Source organism: Heterocephalus glaber, unplaced genomic scaffold, assembly GCF_053883595.1.
Source record: "Heterocephalus glaber isolate CG9 unplaced genomic scaffold, H.glaber_assembly_v1.0 deba00001429, whole genome shotgun sequence".
NCBI classification, from domain to species: domain Eukaryota; kingdom Metazoa; phylum Chordata; class Mammalia; order Rodentia; family Bathyergidae; genus Heterocephalus; species Heterocephalus glaber.
This window is the reverse complement of record NW_028258294.1, coordinates 27346853-27360432: the sequence shown is the minus strand read 5'-3', so window position 1 is coordinate 27360432 and position 13580 is coordinate 27346853. Positions and strand designations below refer to the sequence as shown.

The 13580-nt window shown below is 38.5% G+C and overlaps 1 long non-coding RNA gene across 1 annotated transcript in view; it reads left to right on the top strand.

The window, feature by feature from the left end:
* LOC110344300 (uncharacterized) overlaps positions 1 to 13580 on the top strand; it is a 67322-nt gene that overhangs the window by 37982 nt on the left and 15760 nt on the right. The window lies entirely within an intron of this gene.

Sequence of the window (13580 nt, the reverse complement as noted above, 5' to 3'; positions counted from 1 at the left end):
TACTATTTTATATCAATGTGAAATCATGTTTTCCCATTTTTATCCAATTGGTGATAGCTTATCACTTAATTATTGATTGTGTTGCTCAATTACCCCACATTTGGTCAAAGTGGGCCACTATAAGCAGGCTTCTGTGGTCTACTGACATATTCTCATAATTCTTGCATATTTGCTTTCTGGCAGCAGAAAATTTCCCAAGCTAATTTCACCCCCATCTCTTTAAAACATTAAAATGTTTTTTATTACCATGTAAAAATTGTGAAATATTTATGTGATAAAGTGTGAAACTTCAGTACATGTATATAATCTGTACTGATCAAGTCAGGGTAATTAATATTTCCATCTCCTTATCATGACTTTATGTTTGGAGCCATTGAGCTCCTCTCCTTTAGTTACTCATAAAATAGGCTATTGTGAACTATAGGACCCCTCCATTCTGCAGAACACTGAAACTTATTACTTCATTTTTTCAAATTTTATTTTTTATTACTATATGTTTGCAGTAATAATGATTACATTCCTTGTGGGGAGTTGGCACATTACATAACACATCTTAATTATTTTTTCATCCGCTTCTCCTCCCCTCCCTTCCCTCTCCCTCCACCTCTTGGTCCCTTTCCATTTGAAAAAGATCTATCTCTCTATTTCCCATTACCTAGCTTTTATTTTGCTGATTATTTAAAATTTAGGTTTTTCATATAAGAGAAACCATATGATATTTAAGCTTGTGTGTCTGATTTATTTCACTTAACATTGTGATCTCAAGGTGCATCCATTTTCCTACAAATTACTTAAATTTATCCTTCTTTATGACAGAGTAGTAAACCATTGTGTTTAAATACCACACTTTCTTTATCTATTTATCTATTGATTCAGCTATTATGAATTGTGCTGCTGTAGAAATGAGTATCCATGTATCACTATAATATGATTCTTTTGGGAGGGTACCTGGAAGGGAAACAGCTGGGTCAAATAGAATTTTTAAATTTTTTGAGAAAATCTCCATACTAATTTCCATAATGGTTGTATTACTTTACATTCCCACCAACAATGTAGAAGGATTCCTTTTTCCCTGCAACCTCACCAGCCTTTATCATTATTCAATTTCTTGATGATAGCCGTTTTTTTCTGGAGTAAGATGGAAATCTCAGTGTTGTTTTAATTTGCATTTCTCTAATGACCAGAGATGTTGAACCTTTTTTCATGTATTTAATGGCTATTTGTACTTCTTCTGAGAAGTGTCAGTTTATTTCAGTTGCCTATTTTTGAGTGGTTCTTTTACTTTGGAAGATCTAATTTTTTTGAATTCTTTGTATGTTCTAGATATTAGTCCTTTGTCCAAGGAATAGCTGGCAATTTTTTTTCCCATTCTGTAGGACATCTCTTCACTCTGCTGGTTGTTTCTTTTGCTGTGCAGAAGCTTTTAAATTTGATATGATCCCATTTGCTTGTTCCTGATGTTACTTCTTGTACCATTGGGGTTCTGTTCAGAATGTTCTTGCCTATTCTTATGTCTTTAAGAGTTTCTGTTTTAACATTTAGATCGTTGATTCATTCTGATTTTAGTTTAGTATATGATAAGAGATATGTGTCTAGATTCAATCTTTTGCATGTGGATAACCAGTTTTCCCAGCACTTCTTATTAAAGAGGCTGTCTTTTCTCCAGCTTATGTTTTTGGCCCTTTGTCAAAGATCAAATAGTTGAATGTACCTGCCATTGTTTCTGCATCATGTATTGTTTTCCACTGGTCCATATGTCTGTTTTTATGCTAGTACTATGCTGTTTTTACTACTGTAGCTTTGTAATATAACTTGAAGTCTGGGATTGTGATGACTTTTTGTTTGGTCTCAGTGCCCAAGATTGACTTTGCTATTCTGGGTCTCTTCCAGCTTAATGTGAATTTTAGGATTGTTCTCTTTACTTCCATAAGAAATGTTATGCATATTTTGATAGGGATTGTGGTACATCTGTATAACACTTTTTGGAGTATGGCCATTTTGACAATATTGGTTCTGCCTATCCAGGAACAGAGAATATCTTTCCATTGTCTAATGTGCTCTTCAATCTCCTTTTTCAGAGCACTGTAGGGTTTTTTTTTTTCTTTTGTAGAGGTCTTTCACCTCCTTAGTTAGGTTAAGCCCTAAGTATTTAATTTTTCTTGATGTTATTGTGGCTGGTATTTTTTTCCTAATTAATTTCATGATGAGTTCATTATTGGTGTACAAGAATGCTATTGATTTTTGAGTGTGGACTTTGTATCCTGCTGTGCTACTGAATTTGGTTAATTCTAGGAGTCTTTTGGTAGATTTTTTTTGGTCTTTCATGTAAAGGATCATACCAACTACAAATAATGATAAGTTGACTTCTTCCTTTCTTATGGGTATGCCTTTTATTTCTTTCTCTTGCCTGATTGCTCTGGCTAATGTTTCAAGTACTATATTGGACATCCTTGTCTTGTTCCTGATTTTAGAGGGAAAACTTTCAGTTTTTCCCCATTTAATATGATGCTGGCTGTAGGTTTGTCAGAAATGGCTTTTAGGAGATTATGGTAAGGTCCTTTTATATCTATTTTCTTCAGGGTTTTTATCATGAATGGATGTTGGATTCTGGTTTTTTCTGTGTCTTCTGAGATGATCGTGTGATTTTTGTCCTTGCTTCTCCTTGCTTCCTTCCTATGTATTATATTTATGGATATCCATATGTTGAACCATCCCTGCATCCCTAGGTTGAAGTCTACTTGGTCATGATGTATGATCTTTTTGATGATTGGTTACATTCTGTTTGACAGAATCTTGTTGAGTATTTTTGCACCCATGTTTATTAAAGAGATTGGCCTATAGTTCTCTCTTTTGGTTGCCTCCTTGTCTGTTTTTGGAATCTGGATAATGTTATATTCTAGGAATGATTTTGAGGATACTCTTTCCCTTTTGATTTCATTGAAGAGTTTGATTAGTATTGAGGTTAGATCTTTGAAGTTCTTGTAGATTCAGTGGTGAATCCATCAGGTCCTCGGGTTTTCTTAGTTGGTAGGTTTTCTATTACTGCTTCAATCTCATTGCCTGTTATTGGATTATTCAGGGTTTTTATATCCTCTTGATTTAGTTGGTTAATTCTTTTTTTTTTTTTGGTACCGGGGATCGAACTTGGGTCCTTGCACTTGCGCAGCAGACAATGAAACCACTGAGCCAAATCCCCGGCCCCAAGTTTGTTAATTCATATGTATCTAGGAATTTATACATTTCTTCTGGATTCTCAAATTTATGGGAGTACAAGTATTTGCAGTTGTTACTAATTAACTTCTGGATTTCTGTGGTGTTCATTGTGATTTCCCCTACTTCATTGCTTTTTTTTTCCATTGTTTATTGGTACATTTTAGGTATACAATACAGTTACATTCATCATTGGGAACTTGTACCTTTACATGATGCATCTTGGTTCTTATTTTTTCCCCATTCCCCTGCCCTCCCTTCAACCTTTCCACCCCTCCCTATTTACAAAGACTTTGTTTCCATTTTTTCCTTTTCTCCTATTTTTTCCTTTCCCCTACCCCTCCCACTTCCCCTACCCCATTTAGACCTTTTCTACCTATTTCACATTATCAATTATACATTTTGATCTTTATTTACACTTTTAGTTTCTCACACCAGAGAAACTATTTGGTGTTTACACATGTATGTCCTATTTATTTCACTTAAGAGTATGGCAGGGCCAGGGATTTAGCACAGTGGTTCTGGTGCCTGCCTCGCAAGCTGAGGACCTGAGTTCGATCTCTGGTACCCCCCCCCCAAAAAAAAAAAACCAACAGAGTGCATGGTTTAGTTTGGGCCAGGGATTTAGCTTAGTGGTTTCGCCGCCTGCTGTGCAAGTGCAAGGACCCAAGTTCGATCCCTGGTACTGGAAAAAAAAAAAAAAGAGTATGGTCTCAATGTGCATCCATTTAGTTATAAATGTCTCTGGTTTCTCGTTCTTTATGTCTGAGCAGTTTTCCATTTTATAAAAAAAACACATCTTCTTTATCCAGTCTCCAGTTGATGGGCAATTGGGCTGTTTCCAAGCTTTAGCTATTACAAACTGTGCCGCTATAAACATTGGTGTGCATATCTCGCTGTGGTATGATGCTTTTAATTCTTTTGGGAAGATACCCAGCAGAGAAATATCTGGGCCAAATGGGACCTCTAATCCTAGTTTTTTGAGGTATCTCCATATTGATTTCCACAGTGGTTGCACCAGTCTTCATTCCCACCAACAGTGGAGCAGTGTTCCTCTTTCCCCACAGCCCTGCCAGCATTGGTTATTGGTTGATTTCATGATAGCAGCCATTCTTCCTGGAGTGAGGTGGAATCTCAGTGTTGTTTTTATTTGCATCTCTCGAATGACCAGTGATGTTGAACATTTTTTCATATGTTTCTTTGCTGCTTCTACTTCTTTTTCTGAGAAATGTGGTTTCATTTCAGATGCTCATTTTTGGATTGGTTCTTTAAATTTGGGAGGTCTGATTTTTTAACGTTCTTTATAGATTCTAGATAGTACACCTTTTTCTGAGGAACAGGAGGTGAAAATTTTTTCCCACATTGTGGGTTGTCTCTTCACACTGTTGGTTTCTATGCTGTGCAGAAGCTTTTTAATAAGAAGAGATCCCACTTGTTGATTATTTGTGCTAGTTCATGGGCAACTGAGGTTTTGTTCATAAAATCTTTTCCTAGGTCAATGTCTTCAAGAGTTCTACCTAACCTCTTTCCAGCTGGATCAGCATTTCTGTTTTAATATTTAGATCTTTAATCTATTTTGATTTTAGTTTAGTGCATGGTGAGAGATATAGGTTTAGTTTTAATCTTTGGCAAGTTAAAACCCAATTTTTCCAGCACCATTTATTAAAGAGGCTACCTTGGGTGGGGATTTAGCTCAGTGGTTTCGCCACGTGCTGTGCAAGCGCAAGGACCTGAGTTTGATCCCTGGTGCCAAAAAAAAAAAGAGGCTATCTTTCTTCCAGTGAGGGTGTTTGGCTCCTTTGTCAAAGATGAGGTGGCTGAGTGTGTCTGGAGTTGTTTCAGCATCTTCTAATCTGTTCCATTGGTCCTCAGGTCTGTTTCTTTGGCAGTACCATGCTGTTTTTATCACAGTAGCTTTGTAGTACAGTTTCAAGTTGGGGGTTGTGATACCCCCTGCCATGTCTGTGTTACCTAGAATTGCTTTTGCTATTCTGGGTCTCTTCTTGTTCCAAATCAATTTTTGGATTGTTTTCTCACGGTCCGTGAAGTATGCTGCTAGAACTTCAATTGGGATTGCATTGAATCTATATAGAAGTTTTAGAAGTATAGCCATTTTCACTATGTTGATTCTTCCTACCCAGGAGCAAGGGATGTCTTTCCATTTTCAGATACCTTCAATCTCTCTTTTCAGAGTGCTATAGTTTTCAGAGAAGAGGTCTTTGATTTCTTTTGTTAGGTTGATTGTTAGGTATTTCAGTTTTTTGGATGCTATTGTGAAAGGAATTGTTTGCTCTATTTCTCTCTCAGTGAGTCTGTTATTCGTTTAGAGGAAAGATATTGATTTTTGTGTGTTGACCTTGTATCCAGCTACTTTACTGTATTTGGTTATTAAGTCTAGAAGACTTTTGGTGGAGTTCTTGGGGTCTTCTATATAGAGTATCATGTCATCTGCAAATAATGACAACTTGACTTCTTCATTTCCTATCTTTATTCCTTTTATTTCTTTCTCTTGTCTAATTGGCATGGCTAATGTTTCCAAGACTATATTGAACAGGAGTGGTGATAGTGGACATTCTTGTCTTGTTCCTGATTTTAGTGTGAACAATTTCAGTTTTTGACCATTTTGTATGATATTGGCTGTTGGTTTTTCATAGATGACTGTTATCAGATTGAGGTGGAGACCATCTATTCCAATTTTTTGTAGGGTTTTTAACATAAATGCATGTTGGGTTTTGTCAAATGCTTTTTCTGCGTCTTTGGAGATAATCATATGGTTTTTGTCGTTGGCTCTATTGATATAGCATATTACATTTATTGATTTGCATATGTTGAACCATCTCTGCATCCCTGGGATGAGTCCCACTCTGTCATGATGTATGATCTTCTTGATGATCTTCTGCATTCTATTTGCCAGTATCTTATTAAGGATTTTTGCATCTATGTTCATTAGTGAGATTGTCCTGTAGTTCTCTTTTTCGGTTGGGTCTTTCTCTGCTTTGAGGATCAAGGTGTTGCTTGCTTCCAGGAATGAATTCTGGAGTATTGCTTCCCTTTCAATTTCATTGAAGAGTTTAAACAGTAGTGGCAGTAGTTCCTCTCTAAATGTCTTGTAGAATTCAGCAGTGAAGCCATCAGGACCTGGGCTTTTCTTAGTTGATAAGTTTTTAATTACATTTTCAATTTCATTGATTGATATTGGTTTGTTTAGAATTTTTAGGTCTTCTTCATTCAACTTTGGTAACTCGTACATATCTTGGAATCTGTCCATTTCTTCTGTGTTTTCCATCTTAGTGGTGTGTGGGTTCTTGAAGTAGGTATTGATGATCCTCTGGATTTCTGTTGGGTCCATTGTAATTTCATCTTTTTCATTCTTAATTGCGTGGAGTTGGGCCTTTTCTTTCCTTTTTCTGATAAAGTTGGCTAAGGGTTTGCCAATTTTGTTTACTGGAAGAACCAACTCTTGTCTTCATTGATTTTTTTGTATCATTCTCTTAGTCTCCATTGCATTGATTTCTCCTCTGATCTTTATAATTTCCTCCCTTGTATGAGATTTGGGGTTGTCCTGCTCTTTTTTTTCTAGAAGCTTGAAGTTCAGCATCAGGTTGTTTAATTAGGCTCACTCTGTTTTCCCAATATGAGTATTCACTGCTCTGAATTTCCCTCATAAGACTGCTTTCATTGTGTCCCATAGATTCTGATATGTTGTAGTGTCATTGTAATTTAATTGAAGGAACTGTCTGATTTCTTCTTTAATTTCCTCTGTGACCCATTGGTTATTCAAAAGTGTGTTGTTCAATTTCCATGTGTTTATGAAATTTTTGTGGTTTCTTTTGCTATTGATCTCCAATTTCATCACACTATGGACTGATAATATACAGGGGATAACTTCATTTCCTTTGCCCTTGCTTAAACATGTTCTGTGAGTGAATATGTGGTCTATTTTGAAGAAGGACTCGTGTGCAGCTGAAAAGTATGTGTATTCTGATTTTGTGGGGTGGAACACTGTGTAAACATCTGTTAAGTTCATTTGTTCAAGAGTTTGATTGAGTTCTAGTATTTCGTTGCTTAGTTTTTGTCTAGTTGATCTATCAGTTTGTGACAGTGGGGTATTGAGGTCCCCCACTATTATTCTATTAGTGCTTATTTGAGTTTTCATGTCCATTAGTATTTGTTTTATACAGTTGAGTGCACTAGCATTTGGTGCATATATGTTTATGATTGTCATCTCTCCCTCTTGGATTGTTCCCTTTACAAGGATGTAGTGTCCTTCTTTGTCTCTCTTAATCAGTGTTGGTTTGAAATCCACTTGATCTGCAAAGAGGATAGCTACTCCTGCCTTTTTTTGGGTTCCCGTCACATGGAGTATTGTTTTCCACCCTTTAACTTTCAGTCTATGAGTTTCTTTTTGAATTAAGTGTGTTTCTTGTATGCAGCACATTGTTGCATTTTGGTTCTTGACCCATTCTGCCAGTCTATTTCTTTTGACTGGTGAATTGAGAGCATTAACATTGATGGCTATAACTGATATGTATTGACTTATTCTTGTCATGACTTTTTCTTTTTGTTGGATTCTTCCCCTTTGAATTTAATTTCTTGTTGTGCCCAATGGATCATTTCTGCTGGGCTTCCTGGGGTTGTGATCCTCATTGTCTTTTCCTAGGATATTGTCTAAATTTTTTTGCAGTGCTGGTTTGGTATTCATGAAATTCCTAAGGTGTTCTTTGTCATGAAAGTATCTCATTTCTCCATCAATTTTGAAAGATAGTTTTTCAGGGTACATCAATCTGGGTTGGAGGCTATTTTCCTTTAGGGCTTGAAATATGTCACTCCAAGCTCTTCTTGCCTTGAGGGTTTGTGTTGAGAAGTCTGCTATGATTCTGATGGGCTTTCCTTTGTATGTGATTTGTTTCTTTTCTCTAACTGCTTGTAGAATTTTCTTCTTCTTTTGAGTTTCTGGAATCTTAACTGTTATATGCCTATGTGTAGATTTTTTTTTTGATCAAGGCTAATTGGAGTCTTATATGCCTCACTTATCTCTATGTCAAGTTCTTTTCCCCCACTTGGGAAGTTTTCTGCCATCAGTTCTGTGAACAGTTTTTTTTTATGTTGTCTTCCCTCTCTGTTTCTTCATTGACTCCAATCAGTCTTGTTTTACTCTTCTTTGCATTGTCTAGCAGCTGCTGGATTGATTTCTTGTGTTCCCTTACAATTTTAAAGCAATTTTTCTTTTCCTGGTCACCAATTGCAGTCTTATCTTCTATATCTGAGATTCTGTCCTCACATTGGGTCATTCTGCTGTGTAAATTTTCAGTGGAGTTTTTAATCTCCTGGAAATCTGTTTGCATCTGTTCTATGGATTCCATTTGTTTCCTATGTTGGGATTCCATCATGTTCCTCACCTCTTGTATTTTTTTTTATCTGTGTCCTCTCTAGATTTATTAATCATGTCTTGCACTATGTGCACAATCTCTGCTGTTATCTGAGAAATTATTTCTGATTTCATTTTTTCCCAGATCCTCTTCTGTTGCCAGTTCAGTTGGTTGAGTATCAGAGTGTTCCACCTTGTTTTTCTTTGGGGTTGCTTTAGGTGATCTGTAAGCCTGGTTTTGAGACTTGTTTACATGTCTTCTCATTTCAGTGGGGGTGGGGGGAGGGATGTGTGCTGTTGGGGCCCATGGGGCTCACCTCCTTGGCACTGGGGGCAGTGGTATGGCAGCCCGGAACGCTCCTCCTCAGCACTGAGGGCGGTGGTATGGTGGCCTGGAAGGTTCACCTCCTTATTACTGTCTTCTGTCAAGTGGCTGGTCATTTTGTTTATTCGGTTATCTGTTTAGTCATCTCTCCTTTGAGCTCACTGAGCACCTTACTGATTTATTTTTTACATCTCCTCTTTTATCATTTCAAATAATTCAGCTGTGTGACTTTTGATTTCCTCTTCTTAGATGCCACATGGATCAGCTTTGAGGGAGCTGGGAGTTCTGGAAGGTATTTTATTGCCTTATCTTATCATGTTTGTATTTTTTTTTGTACCATGATTGAATTCAGGACCTTGTACTTACCAGGCAGGTATGGCACCACTAAACTACATCCTGAGCCCTCTATTGTTTTGTTTGTTTTTATATTGATATTTGCAGGTTGATTATAGTAGAAACACTTTGTTTCTAGTGTGGAGACCATGTAAGTTAGTGTCTGCTTTTCAATGATGCACTCTGGGTCTGGCTAACTATAGGCTTTTGCCTCTGTCCTCAGATCCAACCACCTCTGTTCATTTTGGAGGGAAGTCCACAGTGTAGTTGGCCCTGCATCCAGTTCTCTTGAGAATGCTACAATATTGTTACTGATAGAAAGGCATTAGCAAAGATATTGGCATGCAGAGAAAACCAATTAACAGCAACAACTACGACACCCTTGGCAATAGCAACAAAATCGACAACAATAGTAGCGTCAAAGACAAACTGGATATTGACATAAGAACCAATAATGTATCACCCTTACCCATAGAATAGAGATCTATAATTACAGTATAAATACTAAGACAAATGAAATGTTGACTCTCTTAGTTACTTATTTCATCACTGAAACTCAATACCTGATACCCACAAATTAAAGGAGGAGAGGTTTATTTCAGATCCTAGTTTGTAGAAGTTTCAGTTCATACTCAGCTGGCTCCAAGGCAGGGAAGCATGCCACAGGAGAAACAGTCCATGGCAGGCAGGAAGCAGAAAGCAGCAGCCTGCCTTCTTTCTTTCTCTTTATATTCCATTCAAGATACAAGCCTATTGGTTGGTGCTCATCACACTCAAGGTGCATCTTCTGGTCTTCAGTCAGTCACACCCAGAACTATGAGTTAATCAAATGTTAATCCAGTTAATCCAGTTATCAGACACTCATAATCCATATTCACACTTCCTAAAGCTACCTACCTCCAAAAAGTCCCACCTATAAGCAAATGAGGCCTTGAGAGGGCATTGTGATTTAAGACATAACATTCCATTCCTGGCCCCCAAGACGCATGTGCATTCTTTTAAGAAAAATGCATTTAGTTCATCTGTGAGAGTCACCAGAGCCCTAACATTTTTTAGCATTGCTGAAAAGTCTAAGTCCAAATTTTTCTCTGAGATCTAAGGCAAACTCTTAACTACATGCCCCTATAAAAATGAAAAGAAAGTTAACCAGTTCCAACATACAATAGCACAAGATCAACATTTCCATTTCAAAAGGTACAAATAAGAGGATAGAAAGGAGTGGGACAAAGCAGAACAGAATCCAGTAGGCAAATATTAAATCCCATAGTTCCATTCCCAGCACCCTGGGTAATTTGTGGCAAGATATGAACTCCAAAGGGGTTGGGTGACTCTATCCCTATGGTCCAGCCAGTGGTTGTACTCCTCATGGCTTCTTTCTTAGGCTGGCTTTGCTTACTCCTTGCAACTTTCCTCAAATGTTCCACATTCCTGGCTTCTCTGATATTCTGGGGTCTCCACTGCATCTTTGGCTTCATACTTACAGCTTCACCTAATGTCCTTTCAGGGGCACACTGTCTGGCCTCCCAGGCCTTCTTCTGAAATCTGGGTGGAAGCCTTCCTGACCCTAAAACTCTTATATTCTGCATGTGCCTAAAACCAGCACCACATAGATAATGCCAAGGTCTGCCAATAGTTGGAGCAGTAGCCAGAATTCCTTCTCTCTCGTTTGTAGGGGCCAAGGGCCTATGAACCAAATCTCAAGGAACAACTTTCCTAGGCCACCACCATTCTGGAACATGGTGCTCTGGGGCTCTCTTCTCTAAGCAAAGTCTTTTTGCAATTTTAAGGCACAAAGGGTGTAGTCCTGCTGGTTATTGTGATGTCCAAAGGCCATCCTTTCTGTTGTCCTCTCCAAAATATTTGGCTTTTTGTTGCTAATATTTTCAGCAACCAGGTTCTCCTCTGTTCCATCTTTGTGGGCCACAACTTTAATGGAGCTTTCTTTCTGGCCAAACTCAAAACTCTTTAAATCATTCTCTGGGGTCATTTGCTGTTGATTCTCAATGTAGACCTGGTTAAAAGCCCCCAACAGTAGCTGTGCCGCTGGCTCAACATTAGGCTGGCTTGAAATTTCTTCCACCAGATTAGTCTACTGTTCTTAATCATAGTCTCCCACAATGTCTCTGGACAGCTTAATGCAGACAAATTTTTGGCCAGAGCATAACATGCCCTGGAGTCCAATTGCCAATGTGGTCCTTGTTCCCAACTGAAACCACTTGAGCCTGGTCTTTTTGAGCTGCAGTGCAGTAGACATTCTGGTCTTCTAAGCTGTAGCCAGAATCCCCCATCAAGCTCAGCATACAGCATTCTAGGGCTGCTTCTTCAACTGGCATCTCCAAAACTTTTCAAACTCCCCTTGCAAGCCAGTTTCAAAGGCTTCTGAACCACATGGCCAGCATACAGTAAATATCTACTAAATGCAATAGCTATACATCCTTTAACAATAAAAGAGAATTCAACAGTAATAGCGTACACTTAACTATCTAATAATTAATAAAGCATAATGGTTATACTAATAGAGAGGAGATGGAGAATGAGAGAATCAAAAAAATTTGAAAAGTTAAGGAATAATGGAAAATTATAGAATTAGATAAAAGCAACAGAAAAAAAAGAAAATATAGAGCAAAATAAAGAAAAAAAATTAAAAGAAAAAAACCTACCCCAACCTCCCAAAGCTCAATGAAAGAAAAAAAATGAGCCCCCCCCCATTCTTCTGTATTTTTGAATGAGTGGTTTCTTTCTAGGACCTGTAGCCTTGGAATCCAGCCAGTCATGGTTTTCTCCACTTAGCTTTATGGCCTGTGGTTTTGTGAGCCTCCACCCCTACCTCTGCTCCAGAGGCACCTCTTTCTACACACCCTAGACTGTGTCAACTCTCCGAAATGAGGCTGTCCTTGCTTAGATTTCTAGATGGAGAAAGTAATCAGACCTCTGATCTCTGTGCTGGGTTTAGGTAGTGGGGTAGGGGTTCAAGGAGACCTCTGGACTTAATACCTGCACTTTCAGATCCAGTCACCTCTAAAAGCCACACTTGCTGGGTCTTTCCTCTCACCATGGAGGACAGAGCATCATGTCCTTCCTGGCCCAAGCTTAAACTTCTTCCCTTCTCAGGGAGTCTCTGTCTAGCTCATATCCTCTCTGTGAAAGTCTCTTGTGGCTTTGTGGTAGGGTAACACTGGGAACCTTAAAGTGAAGTTGTTCTGTGGCTCAGTCTTAAACAATTAACTCCTTCCCAGAATGGCTCCTGACTAAACCTCAAATATGGTGCATGCTGCATTGGATTTCTTCTCCAACTCTAGCTTGCTGTGTAGAAGGAGTCACTTTCAGAGTAAAACCCCATGCAGTTTTTGCAATTTAAAATAGGCATGGGCTTTTCATGGGGCTATTGCTGTTAGTCTGTTGTTTTCTTTCAGGAGCTGCTAACTCTCCAGGCTTATTTTCTCTTTCCAAACATTGGCCTTGTCCATGATCAGGTCAGTTGTTAGGTCTGTCAATGCCTCTGCTACCCCCATGCTGAGGGGAAACACAATGTAGAACAGGCTTGAAGTTGCCTGGTGGCCAGAGCCAGGGCACAGAAACCACAGGCATGGAGTTGGCCGGGGGCTAACATGGCTTTCAGAGTTTCTGTGCTCCATCTGTGGCAGCAGCTTTGTGGAGCTCTGGGTGCACCGGCCTGACGATGGCCTAAAATTTACTTCTATTTGACTGTTATCAGTTATCTACTCCTACTATACAAGCACGTCTTGCATTTTTCCTGCTCCTGCCCTAGAATCAGCCATTTTTCAAGGTGCCCTGGTTATTTTAGTGGAGAATATGTATATATATATATATATACACACATATAGTGTGTATTGAAATCCAAGAGATAACATCAAAGTTTCTAATTTCCATCTAATACAACAGAGTCTATTCCAGTATTGTCTCTTTTTATACCTGTAACTTCCTTCTCTGATAGAGAGAAACCTGGATCTCCTTATCCTGAGTATGCTTACTTATTTCACCAATCCCCCTGTATTCAGCTAAGCTCCCCTCATTGCTACTGCACCATCCCATGGGTGGATGTCCTTCTCAGCCATTCAGGCCATACCCATACTGAATCTCTCTTCTTTGTGGACACCTTCCTCACCCTGCTGGGGCTGTTACCCTACTGTGAGCTATCAAGCACCATCTCCTTCCCAGGCACAGATGCCTGCCTTCCTCTGGGTTTGTTCAAGAGCAGAAGGGAAAGGGGAGGGAGAAAAGAAAGAGCTGTGAACAATTTTTAAAAACAAAATATAGAAAATTCTCTTTCACTAATTTATATTCTGATGTATCTTTTCTCCACTAGAATGTATGAGATGGATT